At 52.1% G+C, this 25,684-nt stretch overlaps 1 long non-coding RNA gene across 2 annotated transcripts; it reads right to left on the reverse strand.

The window, feature by feature from the left end:
- Nucleotides 1-2,853: 2,853 nt before the first annotated feature.
- LOC112580813 lies at nucleotides 2,854-24,373 on the reverse strand. 2 transcript variants are annotated; one of them, XR_006546873.2, is made up of 10 exons: nucleotides 21,523-24,373; nucleotides 21,314-21,430; nucleotides 20,892-20,966; nucleotides 20,042-20,467; nucleotides 19,888-19,960; nucleotides 17,030-18,819; nucleotides 14,872-15,563; nucleotides 13,650-14,772; nucleotides 5,835-13,561; nucleotides 2,854-5,743 (listed from the first exon to the last, which is right to left on the reverse strand). It is a non-coding gene; the product is annotated as an uncharacterized LOC112580813 (long non-coding RNA). The 2 variants fall into 2 exon arrangements; XR_006546874.2 differs by having other exon boundaries at nucleotides 19,888-19,963.
- Nucleotides 24,374-25,684: the final 1,311 nt, after the last annotated feature.

Here is a 25,684-nt window from a genome sequence, read left to right on the forward strand (position 1 = left end):
CCTGGACAGGAAGTGGACCTGGAAGGTCAGCACGGCAAGCAGAGGTGGGCCTGCCTTTCACACACCTGGGGAGACAGATGCGACCGTGTGTGTCTGGGGAGCCAGCCTGGGTGGGACCTGACCCTTGAAAACAGATGGCCCTCAGAGTCTTCATGAAGGGAGTGACCTCTCCTGGAAAGTCCCAGGGGAGCAGGCACACAGTCTCCACAGGGGACGGTGTAGCCTCCAGGAAGCTGCCTTGCAAAGGGCCAGTCTGGTCTGGACTGGGGCAAGCTCTCACTGTGGGCGAAGCTCAGCCGTCAGGCCCCCACTGACCAGCCCTGCAGGAACACGGACTCAGGGGCCCTGTCTCAGCCCCTCACCCCCAGGCAGGCTGGACTGAAAGCTGGGGCGACCTTGTCCAAATCAGAGAAACACACCAAGTGCACTGCAAAACCACTGCAAAGCAAGCCCGGGCCCCTCCCCCAGCCGGCCTCCCTTCCAGGAAGCATGCCTTCCGCATCGCAGCTGGCCCCGGGGTCACAGCTCACACCAGGCACACGCTCTCACGTCTCCTGTGCGGGCAGCCCTCGAGGCAGAGTCTGATATTCAAAGAGAGGTTAACCATGTATTATTCATGATGAGCCAAGCGAACATAACACGGATAACCTCTCCTCAAATATCCCTGAACAGTTCTGAAATGAAAACCATGGCCTCTTCCCCAATGTTGGTTGTCTCTGGCTCCGGAAGGTTCTTCTTAGGAAGACCTGAATCCAAGGCTCAGAGAGCTGGGACCTCAGATCCTGTAAAGAAAGCCCACATGTGGGCATCAATCATGTATCCCCCATACCTGGGTCCCAGGGCTTGCACTTGGCCTCGACACCAGAGTCCAAACCCCAGAGCTGGAACCATGCTCAGAGACACTCCCAAAGCAGGTTCGATCCTAAAAACAGCAACAATGACAACAAAGACAACAAGGACAATGAAAGGCCTTCAGGGATTCCTGAGAGATGGAATTTGATGCCAAGAAGAGACCCAAGGAACACGTGTCACAGGTGATGCAGAGCCATCGTGATAATACCTTTTCTGATAAAACGAAGCATATCACGGATCCCCAAGATAGGGGGTCCCCAAAAGATGGCCTTGGCCCCAGGAATGCTGCTTCGGACTGACTGGAAATGGATGATTGCAGAATTTCATAGTCCCGGTCATCAATACTGCTGATGGTCCAGTACCTGATGAGCCTTGACATTGGTGGCCTCTCCCCGCGAGGGTCTTGTATCCAGGAAGCCCTGGGAGGTGGAATTTGACTCTAAGGGAGAGTCATCTCATGACATTTATGCATAAGAGAGCCGGGGGCTGATAACCATTGCGCACGAACAGAAGAGCGGTGTGTTGGCCTGGGAAGTGCCCTCACGATACGGAAGGTGGGACGCAGGGGACACACATCACAAAGAAAGCACATCCTCTCCAGCCCCGAGCTGTTCCGAGTGTTGTCCACAGACCAGAAGCATTAGCATCACTTGGGAACTTGCTAAAAATGCAGAATCTTGGTCCCTGAATCAGAATCTGCCTTTTAACAAGATCCCTAGGTGATGAAAATCTGAGAAGCATATTAGAGTTTGAGGAACACCCCTCTAGCTGACAGTTCACACACACACACACACACACACACACACACATGTGCACGCACACACACCCCAGAGGTGCCATTGACCACAATGTCTTATCCCAGGGTCTGTGTTCCCTTGGACTGCAAAGAGATCAAACCAGTCAATCCTAAAGGAATCAACCCTGAATATTCATTGGAAGGACTGATGCTGAAGCTCCAGTACTTTGTCCACCTGATGCAAAGGGCTGACTCATTGGAAAAGCCCCGGATGCTGGGAAAGAATGAAGGCAAAAGGAGAAGGGGTGACAGAGGATGAGATGGTTAGACAGCATTGAGCAAACACCAGGAGATAGTGGGAGACAGAGGGACCTGCCGTGCTGCAGTCCGTGGTATCACAAAGAGTCAGACACGACTTAGCAACTGAACAATAACATGTCTCACAGGAGTCTCTAAGATGAAGTGGGTCCAGTAACAGGCACATAACCATGCCGTGTCCACCAGGAATAAGATAGACGTTCAATAGATAGCTCCTTAGTAGCAGTGGCAGGAAATGGACTGTGATTTCCTTAATTTTGCATTTTCTCTAGGACATCTTCATGCTCAGATTTATGCCAAAGATCAGGGGGCAGGAGAACCAAATGACCCAGTTCATCTTCCAGCTGCCTAGAGAGATGCTTGACAGTGGTCTCTCTTCCAGGAATTCCTCATGGCTAAGATTGAGTAACAAAAAGAGAAAGACAGATGAATAATTACCAGCATCGTCCAAACGGCCCTGAGCACCCGAACTGTATGTCCACCCCAAAACTGGTGTTAGTTCAAGGGGCATCACACTGTAGGCTTGCATTCCTAGGTCACTGAATTAGTTGTCAGAGATCATCAACAAAAACATGCTCCATGGTAAGTTAGGCCCCCGTGTCCTCTTGCTGAAGTCAGCACCATCCTCAAGAAGAACTGTGAAGCACATCTGGACATTTGGATACTAAAAAAATGGTTGTCTGATATTCAGTTCAGTTCAGTTCAGTCGCTCAGTCGTGTCCGACTCTTTGCGACCCCATGAATCGCAGCACGCCAGGCCTCCCTGTCCATCACCAACTCCTGGAGTTCACTCAAACTCATGTCCATCGAGTCAGTGATGCCATCCAGCCATCTCATCCTCTGTCGTTCCCTTCTCCTCCTGCCCCCAATCCCTCCCAGCATCAGAGTCTTTTCCAATGAGTCAACTCTTCACATGAGGTGGCCAAAGTACTGGAGTTTCAGCTTTAGCATCATTCCTTTCAAAGAAATCCCAGGACTGATCTCCTTTAGGATGGACTGGTTGGATCTCCTTGCAGTCCAAGGGACTCTCAAGAGTCTTCTCCAACACCACAGTTCAAAAGCTTCAATTCTTCCAGAGACCATACTATGGACAACCATTCTTTAAGCATCAATGAACTGTGCCATCCAGAAGAACTTGGCGTCGTCTCCAAGGTCATTGTCCTTTCCAGAAGGTTCTTCTTGGGTGGTCCAAACAATGAGGGTTAGTGGGTCAGTTTCACACAGAGTCGGCCACATGCTCGGCAATTGCTCACGTCCTCAGGCAGGGGACAGGGGAGCCGACAGCAATGACTTGATCCTAAAGTTGGTTTTGTGTCCAAGCAGAGCCTTCAAGAAGCAGGATCTGATGAGCCTTGAATGCTGGGTCACTCATGACACACACCCATGACGAAAGCACGTCGAGACAGTACCAGGGAGCTTGGTGGCCCGTGGCCAATCTTGGCCCCGCCGCTAGGTTCCTGAAGGTTCGAGCAGTGGTCCCCCAGCATGAGTCCCTGCAAGCTCTCAGCCCCCAGCCAGGCAGGAGCCCCCCAAAGGGTTGACACACGCATCTCTATGGAATTCGTCATGGGGTTCAGCAAGTCCGCTGAGGCAGGATTTGATACTCAGAAAGAAATTGTCCTTGTATGATTCATCCCAAATAAAGCAAACACACCAAGGATAATTTCTCCTCAAGTATGAAATAGCGACGTGGACAGGAACACTGGCACCTCCAGGTCTTCAGTTCAAGAATGGACAGTGACTGCAGCTCAGCAAACCCGAGCACACACACACACACACATATGTGCGTGCACACACCACACACACACACGCGCGTGCACGCATGCATCAAGGACCATGTGTCTCCAGGTACCGGGGAGGCGGAACTGAACCGCTGCTCCCTCTGCTTGGTGACCACGCCCTAGTGTTCTGCGGAGGGTGGCTCAGGCAGATAGCCAAGGACTGTCCACCTTCCCTCGGGCCAAGGTTCCAGGTGGCCCATGGTCACGGCCGAGGGCCCCACTGTACCCTGCTTTTCCAAATGCCGTCAGGAGAAGGGCTTAGTGACTGCATTTCCAAAGCCTCGGCCACCCCACTGAACACAGTGGGCTCAAGCATCCACTCACATACCTGAGGGTGATCTGCTGTCCACATCTCAACACCACTCCAAAATGCCAAGGAGAAATTTCGATAATTGCATCACCATTACCAAGCATTTCCTAGCACACAGTGCCCCGACTGTGACTCTGCTCTAATCCATGTACAAGTCTGCACGCACCCAGCCCCCCACAGCCCTCCGGCCCCCCTTCCACACGAGACAGCAGGCACGGCACGATGAAATATCCTTGCCCAAGGTTGCCCGGTTAGTAAGTGTCAGAGGCGGGATCCAAACACAGGAAATCGAACTCTACGGTCTGCGCTCTTGATACTGAAAAAGTGGATGACCCTGTACGATTCGACATGAGTAAAACGAACAGGACAGGGATAACCACTCTCCAAGTACCAAAGGTTAGCACGGGAAAGAAAGCCACTGCCTTGGGAGGACGTGGAGCGTCTTCAAGGCACAGTCCTGGGGACAAATTAGACGCTGAGGGTTAGTGCATCAGTTCACAGGCACCCAGCATACACGTGCAGTGACGATGCAGCCACCACCCACACCGGGCCCGACCTGGCCGTCTCAGGACCCGGGTCGTACACACGCAGTGCATGCCTCCTGACCGCCCCCGCCCCCACCCCAGGCAGAACCGGGAGGTGTCACTCCCCAGGGCCCATCAACTTCTCTAAAGGCAGCCGTGTGCCTGAGATGTCACCTCTGCCAACTGGTGACCCTGAAGCCATTTGCCACACACCACTGGACACACGGTCATGCACACATACCGAATCCCTTGCTGCATGTGGACTGGGTCCAAGGTTTGATACTCACAGAGAGCTTGCCCTTGTATATTCTACATCAAAAAACTGAATATACAAAGGGCAACCTCGCTCTAAGTACCAAACGGTAGTAGCATTGGGCAGGTCCATCGCTACTGTTCACAGAGCTGGCCTCGTCTCCCGGGAAACAGCCTAGGGAGGGGGTGGGGGATGCAGAATCGGCAGACCAGGGGGCAGACACCGCCTGCCAGGTGTGTGCCTGCTGGACTGCTCTCCATCCCAGCTTGGGGACGGACAGAAGCCAGTGCCCCTTCACTGACATCAATATCATTTTCAGGAATCACTCCAAATCAGGGCTTACTCCTGAAAAGATCAACCCCACGGCCTTCCAGAGCATGCCCAGAGCTCAGCTAGCTTCTTGCTTTCTGCAGAATGACGCTGGAGGTGGAACCAGAATGGACACCTCCTCCAGGAAGTCCTCCTGACTACGCACCCAGGGTGAGGGGATTGGGTGAATTTACATCACGGATGAAGTCAAGGCCCCGTGGTCACCATCATACCTCCCACAGGGGCCTCCTCCCCACACTCCCCATGCCCTACTGGAGGTTGGCATCACACTGGGAAGCCATGCTAGGAGAGTCGACATTGAAAAGGAGTCTAACTCCACGTACCACAGAAACATGGATTCAGCAGAGCACGACCAGCTCCCCACGGCAGCCTCAATGCCAAGGAGGCCCTTCAGAAGGGGTAGAAACAGAAGGCCACGGGCGAGCAGGAAACCCAGCTCCTCCCCCAGGGGAAGGCACCCACCTCTCGCAGACGACACCTGCTCCTCGATGGGGCCACAGCAATACGTCTTCCCCGATGCTGGCCTCAGGGTCTGGGGACCCCCACGGTGGTCAGGCTGTCCACCAAGTGGATGGTTACACAGCCCAAGAAACGTCTCCACAAACACAGAGCCAGAGCCCTCGTCTTCTAGCTGTCATCCTAGAGATGAACGGGATGCAGGAAGGTCAGAGGACTGGAGAACACACGTGGAGACAGAAGCACGTCCCTCTGACCTTCAGCATCCACGTACCTGGCCCAGGGCGATGGCTCCCATGCTCCTCCCCAGAGCTGGGTGCTTCCTGTGGAGGACACTGTCTCCAGGCAGGACTGGAACCACGAATCACAAACAGAAAGAGTTCTTACAGATTCATCTTGGGGACCGTGAGCACGAGGGTGCTGTCCTGAACATCGAAGAGGAGCCTTGGCCAGCAAACCTCAGCCTCTTCCCGTGAGTGAGCGCCACCTCTAGGAAGTCCTCTGGGATGGACTGGCAGGTGTTGGCCCATCCTGCTTGGAACCATCATAAATAAAGCCTGTGGTCCACCATCACTCATGCGTCTCCTTCAAAAGGGTCTGCATCAGGTTCTCTCTTCTGAGTTAGACATGGTACTGGGAAGCCTCCAGGGTGGGACTTGGTAGTGACAAAGGGCAGGTCCACGTGCCTTTAAAAGAGCAAATCACCGTTAGACTCAATACAGACAACAGACAGCATGCACAAAAGGCCACCGCTGTCCCCCACCAGCCTGGCGCGGCCTCTGGGGAGTCCCCCAGAGGAGGACCTGGGGCTGACGTCATGGCCAGAGCCCACATCTGGGCCTGGGAAGCGAGGACATACCTGCGAGGAGCCGACAACAGGGTCTCCATCCAGAAGGTGGAGCTGGGTCCAAGTGCCTTCCCGGTCAGAGTTTGATACGCAAATAAGAGTCTCCCTCTGTATATTCGCCATTAATAAAGTGAACATACAAAGGGTATCCTCTCTTCAAGTACCAAAGAGCAGCTCCAATGAGGACCACGCCGCAGCCTCCCCAGAGGGGGCTCGCCTCCTGCAGGCCCCGAGACCAAGGGGGAGGAGCCGGTAGTGACCCCGCCCCTGCACACTGAGACCCAGCCCTGGGATGGCTGGGCTCCCCAGCATCTTTCCAAGACAGGACTGCCTCCCAAAGCCAGCGCTGTCCTGTAGAACTTGACAGCGAGCATCAGATGACTGACAGTCCTTGAGAGCCTGCAAAACCGCCCTTCCACCCGAAGTCTTTCCCTCCAGGAAGTTCCCCTGGTGACAGGTGGGCTGCCAGGGGTTAGAAGACACAATCGCATGCATCACTAAAGAGCAAAAGCAAAAGAAGAAAGCAACACAGTCCATGACCTGTTCCTCACTCACAAATCGTGCGGCAGCGTTAAGGCCAGCATCCTCCCACCTGCAGCTGACACTGTGTCCAGAAAGTCACCCGAGCTGCCACTCAAAAGCACTCATCTACGGCAAGATTCACTAAAGGACAGAGGAATCCCCAGGGGCCAACTCTCCAATGAAACAGATAATGACATCAGACATCCCAGGATCCTCCCATCACAATTATGAGGCCAAGAGAAGGACTATGGACTAAGAGAACACTGGGCTTATGGTCCCAGGGCAAATTCCATAAAATATGGTGCTCAGGGCTACCCGGTTCCTTTCCTCTAGACTAGCAGCCACACCCACTCCCTTCCCTCAAAAGGACATTAAAGCCCAGAAGTCAGCCCAAGAATAGCCTGGGTATGTAGACTGGGTGGGGCTTCCCTGGTAGCTCAGACAGTAAAGAATCTGCCTGCAATGTGGGAGATACAGGAGCCATGGGTTCAATTGCTGGGTCAGGAAGATCCCCTGGAGAAGAGAATGCAACCCACTCCAATCTTCTTGCCTGGAGAATTCCATGGACAGAGGGGCCTGGTGGGATACAGTCCATGGGGTAGACCAGATGAGTCAAGAATGAGCCAGACCCTGACTTGCTGTTGAGCCTTCTTTCCTCATACTGGGAGACACACTGACCTTGAGGTCTCCTTCCAGAGCCTGGCATCGTAGCTGGGGACACTGGACAGAGTGACAGCTCATGGCAGCTTCAGCATCACACTAAGCAGTCTTCCCACCAAGGAAGACACCACATCCCAAACTGAACAGAAAACCACCGCATCCTCTACAAAGCCATCATCTCTTCCAGAAGGTTCTTGGGAGGATGCAGGGGATTAAGAGGAGAAACCAGGTCACAGACATCAAGATAGAGGCGCATACACCGTGGTCAGCATGCATTTGCCTACCCTGTGGTGGTCCTGACCTCTGATTCTCCAAGAAGCCCTCCCAGGCAGGCACTTGCATCTCAGAGAGATTGCCCTATGCATGTTCATGACAATCAATGCAAACCCAAGAAGGATAATCTCTCTTTGAGCAGCAAACACCACTACTGGCAGGAAAGCCATTTGCATTGTGGCAGAGCTGGCCTCTGCTCCAGGAGTGAGTCTAAGACAGACAGATTGGACAGGCAGGGTTAGTGGGCAGGCAACACGGGGCTGTGGGCAGAGCTCCTGGCCGTGGGTGAATCCCGCATCCCGAAAGTGGTACCTCCACCAGGGCCCCCTCCTAACGCTGACCCCCAGGTAATCTCTAAGATTCCTGCAGAAGAGGGGGCTCTGGAAAATGCTATATAAACATGGCAAACACACAGAGAACAAAATTCATTCAGACTCGAAGTAATCCCGAGAGCAGTCTCATGACCGCACGACCAGACGGAGGGCAAGTCAGCTGAATGGCACACCTCACACAGAGCACAGGAGACCCCTGACCACCCCCTTCCTTCTTTGACGGCGATGTCGCATCCTCCGAGGTTTCCAAGCAGCATTTGATACTGAAAACGTGGATTTTCCTCTATGATTAATCGTAAATAATGTACTCATAGAAGGAGAATCTACCTTTTAAATACCAAAGAAGGATTCTGTCCAGGAGAACTCCAATCTGTGCTTCAGTCATCAAACATGAAAGTCACGTCGGGTGGATAAGCTTTCACGGATGGACGGACAAGAAACCCACGATGTGCATCTCACCGAGTGGGCTGCTCGGCCAGAGATGGTTCCCGAGTATGGATGAACCCCAGGCGTTCGTCCTTAACTAAGACACGGCATGCCACCCACCCACCAACCTTCCACCTGCCCAGGCCTCGGGGCCTGGCCCTCCAGTCTCTTCCAGAAACATTTCCAGAGTAGCATTTGATACTGAAAACATGGATTTTCCTCTATGATTATCTATGAATCACGTAAACATAGAAGGAATATCCACCTTTTAAATACCAAAGAAAGATGGAGTTCTGGAAAAGACTTGCGTGCGTAATTTACCGAAAATGGAAGCAAGACGGTCAGGGAAGCTGTGTCCAGTCCTGTGGCAGAGCTGCGGCCACACGCCATGGCCTCCTTGGCTGGTGGGCTCCTCAGCGAGAGGGGGCTTCTAAAGGTGATGGTCAGCAGACATATGACGCGAAGGAAGCACATGTTCTGCAGCCCACCACCTTTCCACTAACCCAGGTTGGGGGCTCAGCCCTGCCTCCTGCCCCCACCCGCATGCCAGTCCCAATCACGTCTCCAAAGCAGCATTTGATACCGAAAATGTGGATTTTCCTCTATGATTAATCACCAAACCCGTAATCATAGAAGGAAAATCTACCTTTTAAATACCAAAGAGGATGGATCCCGGGAAGCGTCGCCCTAGGCACGATCCATCTGAAATGAAAGACACATAGCAAAAACTGCTGAGCTGCCCTGGAGAGACCGGGACCCCAGCCTCTCCCCCCGAGTTGGCCACTCGGTGGGAGGGTCTCCCCAAGACAAGCAGGTGGTCCACAGACATGTGCCAGGAACGGATCACATGTGCTGGGGTCCACCAACTTCCACTTACCCTGGAGGGGCTTAGCCCCACCTGGCTCCCCTGATGGAGATTTCAGTCCAGGAAAGTTTCCAAGCAGCATTTGATACTGAAAACGTGGAATTTCCTCTATGTTTAACCATAAATAACATAAACATAGAAGGAATATCCACCTTTTAAATACCAAAGAAGGATTTAGTCCCGGAAAGCGTGAACCTGAGCACAACCCATCAGAAATAGAGATAACACAGGACAAGTCCACTAGGCGTGAGCCTCTGGAGCTGGCGGCCAGGAAGGTCGCCTGTCCCGTCACTAAGGGGGAAGGAGGTGGAGTACATGTACTCCCTCCGTGTGTGTGTGTGCATGCACGTGTATGCACGTGTGTGTGGTTGTGTTTTGGGGCGACAGTTAACCTTCCTCTCTCTTCAATGAGGGGGCGGATTTTGTGTGCAGAAATGTCTCAAAAGCAACTTTAGATACTTAAAATGTGGATTTTCCTCTATGTTTAGCTGTCAATCCTGTAAACATAGAAGGAATATCCACCTTTTGAATATCAAACATTGAGCAGCCGTGGGAAGCACAAGCCAGAACATGATACAGCTAGAAAAGATGCAACTGCAGGCCATCAAGTCCTTTCTAAACTCCAGGAAGGAACTATGACATCAGACCCTGGCCCCTTGGGGTCTACCTTGCTGTCAGCCCCCCTGCTGAGGGAAACCCTGGTATCTCCACCCCAATCAGGTCTGGAAAAGCAGAATCTCATTCTGGAAAAGTGAACAGGCTTCAAAAAGTCACTATAAATAAAGCAAATACAGTAGGAATAACTATCCTTTCAGTAAGTCCTGAAAATATCATAGTGAAGTCGCTCAGTCATGTCCGACTCTTTGTAACCCCACGGACTGTAGCCTACCAGGCTCCTCCCTCCATGGGATTCTCCAGGCAACGTTCCTAAAGTCAAGGTCAATTCCCTGAGGCCCTCCTGAGGCATCCTACAACACAGAGTGCGGGAAAGCGTGCAAGGTCGTCAGGCATCCTTTCTCATACCTTGGAGGGATGAGGACATCAAAGAACCTTCTAGAAAGTGAGATTGTATTTGGAAGGTCCCAAAAGGCAGGACTGGGTAAATCAACAGGATAGGCTGTTGGGCTGCATTAGACAAATACAGTGTCACTTCAAACCCCACTGAGAGGCTTACCAGCCACCCTCCCTCCCAACCAAAACATTTTACAACTTCCAGAAAAATCACTTTTTAGGTGGACCGGGGGATACAGAGACTTACCAAAATAGGTGCTGTCAATTCCTGGTAAAGTGTGCTTCCTAAAGTGAAGGCACAAGTGTTACTCACTCAGTCATGTCCAACTCTGTGTGACCCCATGGACGGCAGCCCACCAGGCTGCTCTGTGCATGGGATTGCCCAGGCAAGGATACTGGAGTGGGTAGCCATTTCCTTCTCCAGGGGGTCTTCCCGACCTGAAGCAAACATCACATCAGCAATAATCCCAGACTCAGCCCCTGTTCTGCACAGCTGCCACCGCCTGGGAAGCCCTCCTAAACACAGCTCCACATTGAAGACAAATGGGCCGAAAGGCGCTCTTCAGAAGCAAAGCACGTATTCTGTGCTTGACCCTCCGTTCATATTCCACAGAGAGGCACTGATACCAGTATTGCTTTGCTAAAGTTGGAATTGGTTCAAAAAAACCTTGACCTGGAAAACTAGGGCCTGTCACAAGGGCGGAGGCAGGCACTCTTTCTAGAGATGAATGGACCCCAAGGGGAGGGGACCAGGTCACGCCCATCATCTACAGAGCCAGAGCCCCTCCCCTACAGCCTTGGCTTGCTGAGGAAGCAACCCTGAACCCCCTGACGTCCCCAAGCATCATTTATCATAAATGAGGCAAACGTACACAGCCCAGTGCTTTCCACGGGCCATCGGGAGCTGTGCCATGCCATCCAGGTTGGTGTTTCCTCCATGAAGCCTTGTCCAGAATAAGTGGGCTGTGGATGTTTAGGGGATCAGAGGGTCTAAGTTTGTGACCAACATCGCTCAAGTACCCAGGAGTGGGTCTTACAAGCATGGTCATGCATGAGGAGGACATGCTGTTTAAGGAATAATTCCCAGCTGGGCTGTATTTTTTAAAAAATTGAAATGTAGGCAGCCAGTTGAGATTTGGAACAGATGTAGTGACTAGCCACGAAACTCCTCTGCAGGGGTCCTGGGGAATCAATGTCAACTCACCTGTTGTCTCTTCCAAGAAGCAGGCATCATGCCCTGAGTGTCCTGCTGAGGATAACATGCCAGGTGGGCTACCAGGGGTCCATGAGCTGATAACCGTGTCTGCTCACTGTTGGGCTTAACCCCCTCCCTCTCCTGTTACCCCTACTTCCCTCTGGAATGGTCTTCCTGGAGAACTCTTCTTGAATAATCCACCTGCCTACAAGTCTTGAGGAACTCTTCTCCAAGTTTAGGATAAAAGTACGTATTAAAAACAGCACTCTGCTCCCCAGCAAAACTACAAAAAGATAAGTCAGAGACAATTAGATGAGATGCAGCACAGGGGCCTTTGAGGAGTGTGTAAAGACTTTGTAGTCTCTTTCTGTTAAGAACTTTAAAATTGTAACTTTCCCAAGAAGACTGGTATTTTGTCTTAAAAAAAGTTATTATTAAAATAAAACAATCTGAAAAATAAGTTTTATACTAAAACATCAGTACACCTGCCACACAGTCATAACAATTCCCATGATCATCTCATCTTTATCATTATAATTTGTTCAGTGTATTTCTGGTGGCTAATCTGTTCTTTCAGAGGTTAAGCTTTGGAAACCAAAACACTGGAGGTTTTGGTTCAGGATTCTTCTAAAACTCCAAAAAAAAAAAATGTGCTAAACAACTTTTTGTTCACATTTATTTGTCAACTGTTTAAAAGAAATTGGTGTTACACAGCCTAATTTTTCACATTGACAGATTTACTGTAAAAAACAGGATGATAGGATATCATTTAATACATTCTTAATTTGCAAAAGAAGAAATGAAGAAAAACAGAGGAGAACACTAGCCATCTGGTCAACCATCTGTTCCCATGCCCTCAGAGTGGGGCTAACACCTCCCCACTCCCCATGCCAGAATTTGACCCCCCACGTGCAGCGAATCCTTCAAGAAGGCATTTGATGAAGAAAAGAGATCAACCGTGCAATATCTGCCACAAATAAAGCAAATACATCACGGACAACCTCCTTTCGAACATCTCAGACCAGCTTCTGTGAAATGTTCCTCTTCTGTCTGCTGGACATCCTCCTGCAAAAGAAATGGATGGTGAGCACTCACACGCAAAGAACAGATGCCATCAAAGACCTCACACTCCCTCCAAGCCATCCTTTGACCTACCTGGTATGCAGGTATAAGTGGCCCTCCCTGACATCAGCTGCAGGATGTGGACGGCCTCCCAGGTGGGAAGGAGGCTCAGTTCTGAAGGCTGTACCTTTCCTGTTTCCTTGGGCATAGGACAGAGGCATCATTGGGCGACTTCACATCCCATGGGTGGCTCAGAACCAGAATCCCCCCTCTAGGAGGTCCTCAGGGCTGCGGAGACTCTGGGGCTCTGGGGCCAGCTGCCCTCTATCTTGGTTCAGAAAGCCTGGCAGGTGTTCCTGCATCTGAGCCTTCCCATCATCCAAGAGGGTGGCCCTTGACTTGGTCAATCAGGCAGGCTCTGTGAGCCACATCTTGGACAGCCTTTCTTGATGGACCTCTGGGAACAGCTGCTTCTTCTCCAAAGTTGTTTCTGTCCCCATGACAGCCTCTGACAGGAGGACAGGCCCCCAAGGATGGGTGGGGCAGGAGTCAACCGTTCCGCAGGCAGCCACTGAGCCCAGCATCACCCAAGTGCCACTAATGGGGTTCATCACTAACGTCTCTTCCCGGAAGCTGGAGCTGGGCTTCCATGATGGGGTATGATATTCAAATAGAAGTGTACCCATATTTTTCATCATAAACAAAGCTAAGAAACACAGACAACCTCTTTTCTAGTACCAAACAGAGCATTGAGAGGAACCAACCCTGCGGCCTCTGGTCCCAGTTGGCAGGGCTCCAGAAACTCCTCCTAAGGAAGACAGAAAGTGAGCATTAGGGGACCAGCTGTCCAGGAATGCCACTCGAACTCTCTAGACAGCAACTGGCCACTTACTTACCCTCCGGAACTGCCAACGCCAAGAGTCCCAGCTCCGATGGCCCTTCTTCCACGTCGGATTTGATACTGCAAAGAGGTTGGCCAAGACCGATTCGTCATAACTAAAACGAATTCACCTGGGAATACCTCTCTTCAAGGACCACAGAATAAAAGGGTCCACAGAGCCCCGTGGTGCCTCCTGCGGGAAGATGGTGGCAGGTGCATGGAGCCAGAGACCGAAAGACGGGACAGCATCAACTTTTAGGAGGCACGTCCACTCGTTGGTCCCGACCAGGGGGCCGACACCAATGTTCCTGCTCTGCCAACGGCATCTGGGAACATGTCCCTCCAGGGCAGGACTGGAACCTAGAAAGAGGGGCTGAGCAGAATTAGTCCCAGTGAAATGGCCGTCCTGGGAAAACCCCTCTTCCAGAACCCCAGGGACCGCCACCCTCCACAACATCAGGTGTCCCTGATCAGCCCTCCTAGGGAGGTGTGGGGGACGGTCCCCCAGGGGACGATCACAGCTAACATCCACGCACCTGGGCACCATGCACCTCCACCTCCGGAGAGGGCTGGTGGATCGTTTGCATCGGCTCTGAGTTTTTGTTGTTGCCACTGCCACTATTTAGCTGTATTATTTTGGGAAGGGGGCCGCTTCTCATCTGAACCTCCCCCTCAAATGCTGGGTGAAATTCTTCACCTGGACATGTTTACCCAGCCTCTCTTGCAGCGGGAAATGGGAACCTGACCGAGGGCTCTCACAGTCATGCCCGTTCTTAGAGGCAAGCATGACCTGTGATCAAACCAAGGATGGTCAGTGGATGAGGGGCCAGCCTCCACGTACATACCCAGAGAGGCAGGGGCACCAGAGCCCCTCCCGTAACGTGCCCTGGGGGCCAGGGGCTCCTCGAGCTGAGATGAAGGGCCAGCCTCCACATACATACCCAGACAGCAGGGACGCCGGAGCCCCTTCCGTGAAGCGCCGTGGGGGCCAGGGCTCCTCCAGCTGAGATTTGATGCCGGAAAAGAAGTGCACCATGTTTGTTTCGTCACATATCAGCGAAAAGAACATGGGCGACTTCTTTCCAGGCACCAGTGGTCAGCCCCGATGGGCACGGACATGCTCACAGCCCACGGTCCGCCTGTGTGGAAGGGATACTGCGCGTCAGGGTGCGGCGGCCGGGCCTCGGCCAGTACCATCCAGTCAATGGGTGCTTGAAGGCGGTGGGGCATCTGCTCACCTGGGAGGAGGCGGACGGCGCTCCGTGTCTGCAGCGTCGGGGCAGCCCTCACGGGTGAGGCTGACACGGGGCGGAGGTGGGTCACATGGCTGTCACAGATGAAGTCAATCAACCCCAGCCTCTCTCTCACTCATGATTCCAGGGAGAGCTCACGGGCAGAATCCAATAATCAGTACAGCCGGGTTCCGTATGTTTGCGATGAAGTCTGCAAATGGTCATGCGGAGCATCATTTCAGAGGAAATGGGGTGGTCTGGGACTCTGAAATAAAATCTCCTCCGTGAGTCAGCGGTTCTGCAAGGCATCCTCTTGAGAAATGCGAAGCCAAGGACCTCAAATTAGGTGGGACAAGCCGCCGAAGGAGCATCTGCTGTCCGTGGACCACCCCTAGGGTGTCTGGCAAGCTCCTGATTCCAGCATCCCCTTCTTACAGACACTCCTGGTTCCTTTGAGAGATGGTCTAGTTCTACAAGACAGTCTGTTCAGGATGACTTGTGACAAATACAGAAAATCCATCACAGAGGGCCACTGGACCATAGGGATGAAGAAATGATGTCTTTTCCAAAGTCAGCATCACTTCCAGGAAGTCCTCCCAGGGAGCGGGGATCCTGCGGGCGAAGGAGGCAGGGGAGATGTTCTGGGGTCCAACCGTCCTTCAGGTCTCTTGGAGAGGGGCCCATGCCAATGGTGTTCCCTGGACACAAAGCACATAATTGGGGATTACTTGTCATTCATAAATTAAACCAAGAGGACAACATTTTTGAAGTGCAAACACAGTAAATCTGTAAGAAAAAGGCATTTTTCACCAAGACTTCACCTTGCGATATTGAAGATAGCTGAACTAAGAGACATATATCCTTGAAAGATAAATGCAGGGTTGTTTTTTTTTGGATCACTGCAGCAGCGCAGTATCATCTGTTTATATCCAAGTAAGATAAAACCCAACTCAAACTGGCCAAAAAATAAAGGGAGAGAGAGGCTTCATACAACTGAAAACCGTCAAGGCAGGGCAAGCTTCAGGCAAGGTTTGATTCAGGGGCTCAAACATGAGAGAAATCAGGGGACACTGGGGAAGAAAAAAAGATTCGGCGGGCGGGGGGCAAAAATCTTGACCAGAGTCTACTACATGTGCCCACATGCCTTCCGTGAGGTTGGCACCGGAACCAAGAAGTCTTCGAGGCTGAATTGGATACTGAAAAAGAAGTGCACCGCGAATGTTTCGTCACATATAAAGCGAAAAAGACACGGGCAACTTCTCCTTAAGCACCACACGTCAGGATCGTTCAGCAGCTCAGCTTCTCTGCGTGGCAACACTTCTGAGAGCAAATGGGTCCTGCTGGCACATCGGGTGACATGTCTTCATGAAACGGGTGCCAGAAGGGATGTTTCACGATTGTCGAAACACAGAAGACGGCTCAAGGGCAACACTGCCTCAAAGGAAGGGGAACGACCTTTGGCCTGGCGGCGGCGCCACTGCTGACCGCTTCAGCTCGCGGAAGCGCCCCCATGCAGACAGGACACGGGAGGTATGTGAATGAAACCCGAGTTTTTGGTGGCCCATGTGGATGACTGGCACATCCTCACCTGTCTCCACATCCCACCCTCGTTGTAACCTCCTCGTGGTGCCCTGGACCTCGTATCACGTGTCTTTGGGCTTGGCTGTGTGACTTGCTTTGACCAATGAGACGTGGACAGAGATGTGCCTGTTGCAAGTTTCGGTCTTAAGCAGCCTCTGAGTCTCCCCTTACTTTCTAGGGCCCTGTCACGGCTGCGAGACCCACACACCAGGCAGTCCAAGAGGAGAGTGACAGATGGTGAGTCCCACCTTCACCCCCTGGAGCAAGCCTCATCTCCAGAACTTGTTTTAGATATGGAAAAAGTGAAAGTCTCTCAGTCCTGCCCAACTCTTTGCAACCTCATGGACTGTAGCCCGCCAGGCTCCTCTGTCCATGGGATTCTCCAGGCCAGAACACTGGAGTGGGTTGACGTTCCCTTCTCCAGGGGATCTTCCCAACCCTGGAATTGAACCAGGGTCTCTTGCATTGCAGGTGGATTCTTTACCAGCTGAGCTACCAGGGAAGGACACTCAGAATTACTGGACCAGGAGACACATGTGCTGCACTGAGCACATGGTCTTGAGTGAGATACCAACATCCATACCTTCACAGATGGTGAGCTCCAAGGCGTGTTCTCTGCCATACGTGTCGTGTCCAGAATGCATCTGAAGCAGCATCTGACACTGATCAGTGTCCAGCCTGGATGAGTCCTCCTAGGCCAAAAAAATGCAGAACAACAGACACAGAGATGAGTGACAACAGCAAAGCCCCCTCCCCAGGTAATGAACGTGGATTTGAAACACACTCAAGGAGAGGCTGGGTTCCATAGGTGATAACGATGCAGGAGGGGCACACTGAAACCTGCTGTGAGCACACACCGAGGCCGGTGCCCCAGCCACTCGCTCACTGGCAGCGGTACAGATACCAGTGGTGCTGCCTGGAATCAGGCGTCACATCCAGGAAATCCTCCAGGGTGGCTTTACTACTGAAAAGAGATGGACCATGTGATATTCATCTCATACACGACAGCCTCATCAAACAGCCTGTTTTCACACCCCGCAGAAGAGAGCTGACGTCACAAAAGAAGGTGCTCCCCACATTGGCACTATTGGCCATAGACACACACACACACACACACACACACACTCTCTGAACAGACTGGACCCTGAAGCAGGTAACACACAAGTCCTGTCTTCAACCTGTGCTGCGGGCTGGGCCTCCTCCCTAACACCTGCAGTGCAGCTTAGCCATCGCCTGGGAGAGGTTTCCCTGGGAAGAGACGGTTGACTGACGATCGCTTCTACTTGTTTTTTAAAAGGTGGGAGAGGGAGCCCCTGAGAGGGCGACCCCTCTTCCCATACAGCAGACTCACACCGGTCCCCCATCCCCCTACATCTTTTCCAAAGTCGCCATGTGCATCAAGATGTCATCCCACAGATGGACTGGGTGCTGGTGGATAGTCAAACGGGTGACCTACATCGTAAATGAAGTGCACGTCACCGGCCTACCATCCCCTCAGCTACCCTGGAGAGCGGCTGGTGTGTCCAGAGAGCCATCCTGGCTGGATCCCACCCTGAGGCGCCACCACCCACCGTGAGTCATTAAACAGACGAGACCCGCAAGGCGCAGCCTCCCTCCAACACAGCAAGCTGGGCCCTTCTCCAAACGTGGCTTCCCTTCCACGCAGCTGTCCCTGCGACACCCGACAGTCCGCCTTCCCCCTGGCTACTCAGAGTGCAGCTGGCCACGTCCCTTCCCTGAAGGCTGCATCGGGAACAGGACGTGCCTCCAGGGTGGGATTTGATACTAAAAAAGAGGTTTCCCGTGTATGTTTCATCATAAATAAAGAGAAGACAACACGGATAACCTCTCCTTCAAGTATCCAAGATTAGCCCTGGTCAAAAACACACACCAAAAAAAACAAAACATCGTGCAGCCTTCCACTGATGCTGGAGAAGTTTTCCAGAGTCTGTGTGGCCCCGGATGGACCCGTTGACATGTGTCGTATACAAGCGAAGAGTCTGAATCAAGTGTCTTGGGGTTGCTTCCAGAGGTCAGCCAAGAAACCCTTTAAGACTTAACACTGCATAGAGGTCACTTGTGAAATATTTTCCACCAGTACAGAGAACATTTAGTTACAACTGCTTTCCAGGAATTGGAGCTTTCCTTGATGGGGAAACTGTAACCTCCTTCTGGAAGTATTGATATATCAGGCCTCAGGAAGTGTCCCAGCAATGGTTTGCATCCCAAGGTCAACGTATCAGGAGCAAATTCATAAATAAATCCTACATTTTGTGGTCAAGAGGCCGGAGATGTGGTCTGCAGTGAATAGACACCCAGGCCCTGCAAGGAATCGGCTACGGGTCCAGGTAATCTTCCAGGTAAGCCGTGGTTCTAAAAACAGATGCATGATATCAAGTTAGTCCTAAGTAAAGTGAGCGCCAAGGCAGGGTAGGGACAGCTGGGAATAGAGCCAGGCCTCCATCTTCCTCATGAAACACCACTTAACTACTTTCCACTGCCTTCCATTTAATTCAGCAGAATTAAGGAAGAAAAACAACTTTCATTTCTGGAATTCAGTTGGCCAAATGTTTGTGCCACATCTGGGTTAGCTCTTCTGTTTTACTGCAAAACCCTTTTGACCATAATTCTCTGATGGGGGAATATTGATCTCTGCAGACTTTCATTTCACTAAGGAGGCAGGCCCACCCCAACAGGCCAGGAGAGCTAGGACTCAAAGTCACAGAAAAAGAAGCCCAGGCTTTCTCTTGTCAAGTGGTATAATGGTGCCCTCCCCTCTCTTCGTAGCTGGCCTTTAGAGCAGAGGACAAAGAGGGTCACCACTCAGGCTGCCCAACTCCACCCTGAAAATCTGTCTCTGATCCCTGGTGAGCCACCAGAGTGCCCAGCCTGCAAGAATGCAGCAGCTGCTACCCTGGACACATCAGAGGCGATGGTCCCCGCCACGACCCCACTTCCTCACCTTTTTCTCTTTTTCCCCTCATGGCTCTTTTCTGGTGGAAGGAATAATGTTTGGGCATCAGCTAACAGGATATTAAAGACTAGTAGTCTTTCCTGGTGGCTCAGATGGTAAAGAAGCTGCCTGCAGTATAGGCAGCTAGATTTGAACCCTGGATTGGGAAGATTCCCCTGGAGAAGGAAATGGCAACCCACGCCAGTATTCTTGCCTGGAAAATTCCATGGATGAAGGAGCCTGGTGGGCTACAGTCCATGGGGTCGCAAAGAGTCAGGCACAACTGAGCGACTAACACTTTGACTTTCTTCACTGCTGTTTATGGCTACCCCTGCAACCGTTCTGACACTCATCAAACCACGTGGGGATGAAGTGGAAAGACCTGGGGCTTCTCAAGAACCCATGCCCCTTCCCCAGCTGCCACGAGAAAGCCCAGAACTGAGACATGGCCTACTGGCATTGAAACAAACACGATGCAGACAACCTACCTCTGTGTCCCGGCTTTAGAGCTGACCAAGAACCACTTTCTTCCCCAAAGCTTGGCGTCACCTCCATGGAGTCCTACTGGAAAGGATATGAAAGGAGCATCAGTGTCAAATACACCATGCAGAGCAAGGGAAACAGACGTGTGGGCTCACTTACCCTGGACTTGAGCTGACAACTTCTGTCTCGTTCAGGGAATCTTCCAAGCTGGTATTTGATACTGAAGAGAGGTTGGTGTGGATGCCCCCTGACGTGTGCATGCTCAGTCATGTCCAAGTCTTTGCGACCCCATGGGCTGCAGCCTGCCAGGCTCCTCTGTCCATGGAATTCTCCAGGTAAGACTACTGGAGCAGGTTGCCACTTCCATCTCCAGGGGATCTTCTTGACTCGGGGATTGAACTTGTATCTCTTCTATCTCCTGCATTGGAAGGCGGGTTCATTATCAGTTGAGCCACTGGGGAAGCCCTTTGGTGTGAATAATTTGTCATAAAAGATGGAGTATACTGAAGGAAACCTCTCCTTGAGGACCGCAGAAAAGAGCCACCTCCAGACACACAGCTTCCTCCTCGACAGCAGCACTGCCCCCTAAGGATGAAGTAGACACAATGGCAAGTGAACCAGGTGTGTCCCGGGTAAAGCTCATGGCCTGCGGTCAGCTATGTGCTCATTTCTCCTGGACCAGGGTGATAATAAAGCCCCCTTCCCTGAACTGGTGTAACATCGAACATTCCTAAAGAGGTACATGCACTCCAGAATTCCTACTAGAAATAAACAGCTCCTATCCCAGACCAACTCTAGAGACCGCCAAGGCCTTGTCTTAATCTCAGAACTGGTTTTTCTTCCCAAAGATGTCATTATGTCTAGGACATCTTTTCGGAATAAACCAGAGATTGAGGGGCAGTGGTCTAGGCAACCTACACTGTCCAGGGCATGCTGGCCATGCAACAGGCATTCGCCAACATGGGTTTTTGGGCTAAGTCCAAGCTAAATGCAACCACAGATGACCCACCTGTGTGTTCCAGGCATGGAGCTATCTTGGGGACCACTGTCTTCCTCTACATGGGCATTCCTTTGGGAAGTACTCCTGAGAATGGATAAGATACTGATGGTTAGTGCAACAGGTAACTAAAATCAGAAATACGGGACAGGCTTGTGGGCAACAAGTCATTCATGTCTACAGCACCCCATCCCACAGGCTGAGGTCTGGACCAGAAGGCCTCCAAGGTGGGATCTGATACTGGAAAAAAGGTTAACCAGGTGTGTTTCATCCTCATGAAAGAAACAGAGACCTAGAAAACCTCTCCTCAAGTACCACCAATTACACTGACATGAGCTGGTTCTTCCTCAGACTTGACAGCCAATCCCAGAAGCCCTGTTAATACGGATTGCACATGGATGGTTAGTAGAACAGGTGACACGAGTCATACATACAAGGCACAGGCTTTGTAGTCAACCACTTATTTCTGTCCACTGGGTGGGAGCCGACAGTAAACATCTTTCCCGGAAGCTGAGGTCTGGACCGGAAGGCCTTCAAGATGGGATTTGATACTGGAAAAGAGGTTAACCAGGTGTGTTTCATCCTCATTAAAGAAACAGAAACCCAGAAAACCTCTCTTCAGGTACCATGGATGAACACTGACCAGAACACCAGTGATTCTTCCCCAGACTTGACCTTCAATCCTGGGCGTCCTGTGAGTACGGAACTGGACTCTGTGGCGGCTGGCGTGCTGGTTTAAGCCACTGGTTGAGCGCATGCTGTCCATCCAAGTACCCCAGTGGAGCAGACCTGGTGGCAGCCTCAACATCCTGAAACTGGCATTGTGGCCAGAGGCTGGTGAGACCACAGGGATGCTGCTCGGGACAGCTGTCACATGTTTGGTTCACCCCCGGGGCAAACTTTTCTCAGTTACCATAGAGACACATATGCCCCCAAGCCAAGGTGGGTTCCCCCCTCCAAATTTCCCCCCAAGGATTCCCTGGATACTGAGGTGTATGACCTGGGTCATCAATAAAGTCCATACACCCTGGTCAGCTGGTCACTCCAGTACTTTGGGGTGGCGCAGACAGCATGCCCCTTCCCCTGAGTTTGGATGGCCTCACAGCCGGGAAGCCCTCCAAGCCAAGATCCCCTACTGAAAACGAGTCCAGGTCTGCAGTATCTGGCACGCGGGTGGCAGACGCCTTGACGGTGTTCTCTTCCGAGTCTAGCGGAGGCCCAGCTGATCCCGTAAAGTCTCCTTCCCCCAGAGTGGACACTTCTTCCGGAAGTTCTCCAAGAGGGGATTAGATACTGAGGGTTAGTGGACCAGGTCACAAACGGCACAAATAAAGCGTGTGCTCTCTGGTCAACCATCTCATGTACCCAGGCACGTGGTGAAGCCATTCTCCTTGTCCGCAAGTTAGCCCTGCCCGCGAAGCCGCCAAGCCAGCGAAGTCTGCTGAGAAGAAGGCTGCCGCGCGACAGTCATCAGCACACACAAGACAAATGCATCACAAACAAACCCCGCCGAGTGGCAAAGAGCGCAGAATGAGTGTGCCCACCCCGCTGTAGAGGTTAGCTCCAGGAAAGCTTGCAAGGCGGGATTAGATACTGCAAAGAGGTCGACCGTGTAATGTGCGCCATAAATAAAGCGAACGCGCCACGGACCACCTCTCTCCAAGTACCAAGCAGCGGCAGTGCTGACACCGGGCAGTGGCTCCTCCTCAAAGCTGAGATCACCTCCTGGAAGGTCTTCCAAGGCGAAGATGTGATATCGAGAAGAAGTAGACCATGTGTCCTACGTCATAAATAAAGCGTACACACCATGGTCAACCGCGTCTTCAAATACCAGGAAGCCGACCTCGCCTCGCCTCCCTTCATCTGGGACCACCACCTCCCGGAAGCCCTGGCAATCTACATCATGAGTTACCAGCCATTAGCAAGGGTGGCCGTGACCACACACACCCACGCCCAAAGCCACTACCACCTCCAGGATGCCCGGTAAGGCTGGGACTGAGTGCTGAGTGTTGGCCAGGGGAATAAAGCCCGTGATCTGTGCTGGATGGTGCCTACCACCTACTTCCGAGCTGGCGTAGCCTCCAGGAAGTCCCCTCAGGCTGACTGATGCTGAGAATTAGTGGACCATGTGACATACGTCATAAAGCACACGTACGTTTTATGGTCGACCATCTCTCCACATACAGCGAAACGGTGCTGAAGCCAGACCAGCGCGTCTCCCACGAAGTTGGCTTTGCCTTGGGGAAGCCCTCTGCGACTGAATTTGATATTGAGAAGACGTGGACCACATTACATACGACATAGAGACAGCGCATGTTCTATGGTCAACCATCTTTTCAGGTACCGTGGGAAGGGCTGATGTAAGAACCGGCGTCTCTTTCCTCTCCTTAGCATCACCTTCTGGAAGCCCTCAGAGGCCAGATGCAGTATTGAGAAGAGGCCCCTATGCAATGTCTGCTAGAGGCGCAGTGGACGCGGCACAGAGAAACCCCTCAAGGACCCACAGTGGAGATGACGCCGGGACGAGCGCTATGCCTGATACTCAGCACTGCCTACAGGAAGCCCCCCAAGTGCAGTGGCTGTTACGAAAAGGCTGACTGAGTCACATGCTTTGTAAGTAAGACGTATGAAACATGGTCAACTTCTTCTAAGTATCTCAAAGCAGTCCTGGAGCCAGAACCGATACCTCGTCTCGGAGGTGGACATGACCTCCCTGGAGACCTTTGAGGCTGAACGCGATACTGAAAAGAAGCAGACCACATTACATACGCTGTTAATCAAACACATGCAGTGTGGTGGAACCCTTTCCAGGTACCGTGAGGTCGGCGCAGGGGCCAGAACCAGGGCTCCAACTTGGCTCTCAGGCTGGCAGCATCTTCGGCAAGTTCCTCAAGGCTGGGTGGGAGATGGGGGAAGAAATGGGCCTGTGGACCGCACATCGTCTGAAAGCACTTGAGGCCAATCAGATCTTCGTGGGGGCTCAGTGTTGAATCCAGAGCCGAGGTGTCTTCCCCGAGAAGACTAAGCTTGATATGGAAAAAAGATAGACTGTACACGCATCGTCAATGAAAAACAAGAGTCAGTGTGTCTCTTCAAGTACCTGGTGTGGCATCGTCTTGTGGGCGCCGTATCCGCCTCTACATGGGCACGTGGTCCTGAAGTCAGTGGAGCATAGCCTTGAGACTGATGGGACGCAGAAGGTGGCACAGCCCTGCGTGAACATTCTCCGTGCCGGCCACGGTTACTTCAAGGACCATGGGCGAGGGGTGTGCCATGGTGGAAACGGGATCGCTCCCGAGAGGTGAGCGTTGTCCTAGGGAAGCCCTTGGAGGCTGCATTTGACAGTGAGGAGGAGACGGCGTCGCAAGCATTAACAGATTAAGTACACATCTACCAGTCTACCATTCCGCCAAGTACCATGGAGCAGGGAGGGCGCGGAGACCAGCGTCGCCTCTCTTGACTTCAGGCTTTCTCCAGGAGGCTTTTGATGGCTGGGCTGGATACCAAGAAGCGGTTTACCGTCCCACATACATATTCAGAATGTATGTGGGACGGTAAACCATTTCTTCAAGTACCGCACGATGGCAGTGACGCTGGAGGAAGGCTGGCATCGGCAAAGTTGTCTCTGGGGACCTCTTCACGGCTGTATTTGATGCTGAGAAGAAGCAGGTCATGGTGTCATACTAAACAAGAGTTTCGAAGTCAACCATTGTCACTGAATGCCAGAGAGCAGCACTGATCCCGAAAGAGAAGCAAGATCCACTCCCCAGAGACGGTGAGATTTCCCGAGGCAGAACTTGATATAAGAAGAGCGAGAGTATGTAATTTCGCATCATGCAGAAAAGAACATGCCATACAGAAAACCATCTCTTCGAGTGTCATGGAGAGGCCTGATGCTGGGTCCGAGGGCGCCTCCCTGAAGATGGCGTCACTTCCAGGGGCCTCGAGGATGGATTTGATACTGAGGGTTAGTGGACCGTGTTACATACGTCACAGATAAAGCGTACGCTATACGGTCTACTATCTCTCCAAGTACCACACAGGGACGCCGAGGACAGAGGCTGGGGACACGTCCAGAAAGTCTTCCAGAGCTGGAGAGAATCAGAGGGCAGGCCGACTACAACACATACATCATGCGACAAGCACACACGGGCTAGAAGTCTTGTCTCCACAGTCAGGAGCTGGCGCGGGTGCTGGAACGGGAGGCTTATCCCCAAAGCTGGCAACTCCTCCAGGAAGCCCTCCAAGGCTGCATGTCCCACCGAGCAGAAGTGGACGATGGTCTGTTTCATCATTCCAAAAATATCGATCAAATGCCCACTAGGTGTCAGGCACTGTGTTGGATCTGAGAGAATGGGTAGGTGGGTATGGCAGGAGGGTGGGCATGGCATGTGGCAGAGAGGAACATGTGAGGGGCTGGTCGTGAGCAAATTGATGTAAAGAAGACGGCGTGTGTGCCATCACAAGGAACACCTGTCTAGTTCTCCTGAGCAGGCCAAGCAAATAGTCTCCGGGCACATGAAGCCCAGGTTGGGAGCCCTAGTTTTGAGCATCAAAAAAAAAAAAAAAGAATATATATATATATATATATATATATATATATATGCCACAAAGAAGGACTGATGGCCAAGGGAATTTCCAAGAGATTGTTCCAGGCCAGATGGGCTCTGAGCAGTAAGCACCGTGCCATCTTCGGTAAACCAGGCAGATGTCATTTTGGTCAACAGACTCCCTAAGGTCAGAACCTCCATCTCATCCCCAGTCTTGGCATTGCCTCCAGAAAACCTTGGAGGAGGAATTTAATA

Source organism: Bubalus bubalis, chromosome 20, assembly GCF_019923935.1.
Source record: "Bubalus bubalis isolate 160015118507 breed Murrah chromosome 20, NDDB_SH_1, whole genome shotgun sequence".
Taxonomy (NCBI): Eukaryota; Metazoa; Chordata; class Mammalia; order Artiodactyla; family Bovidae; genus Bubalus; species Bubalus bubalis.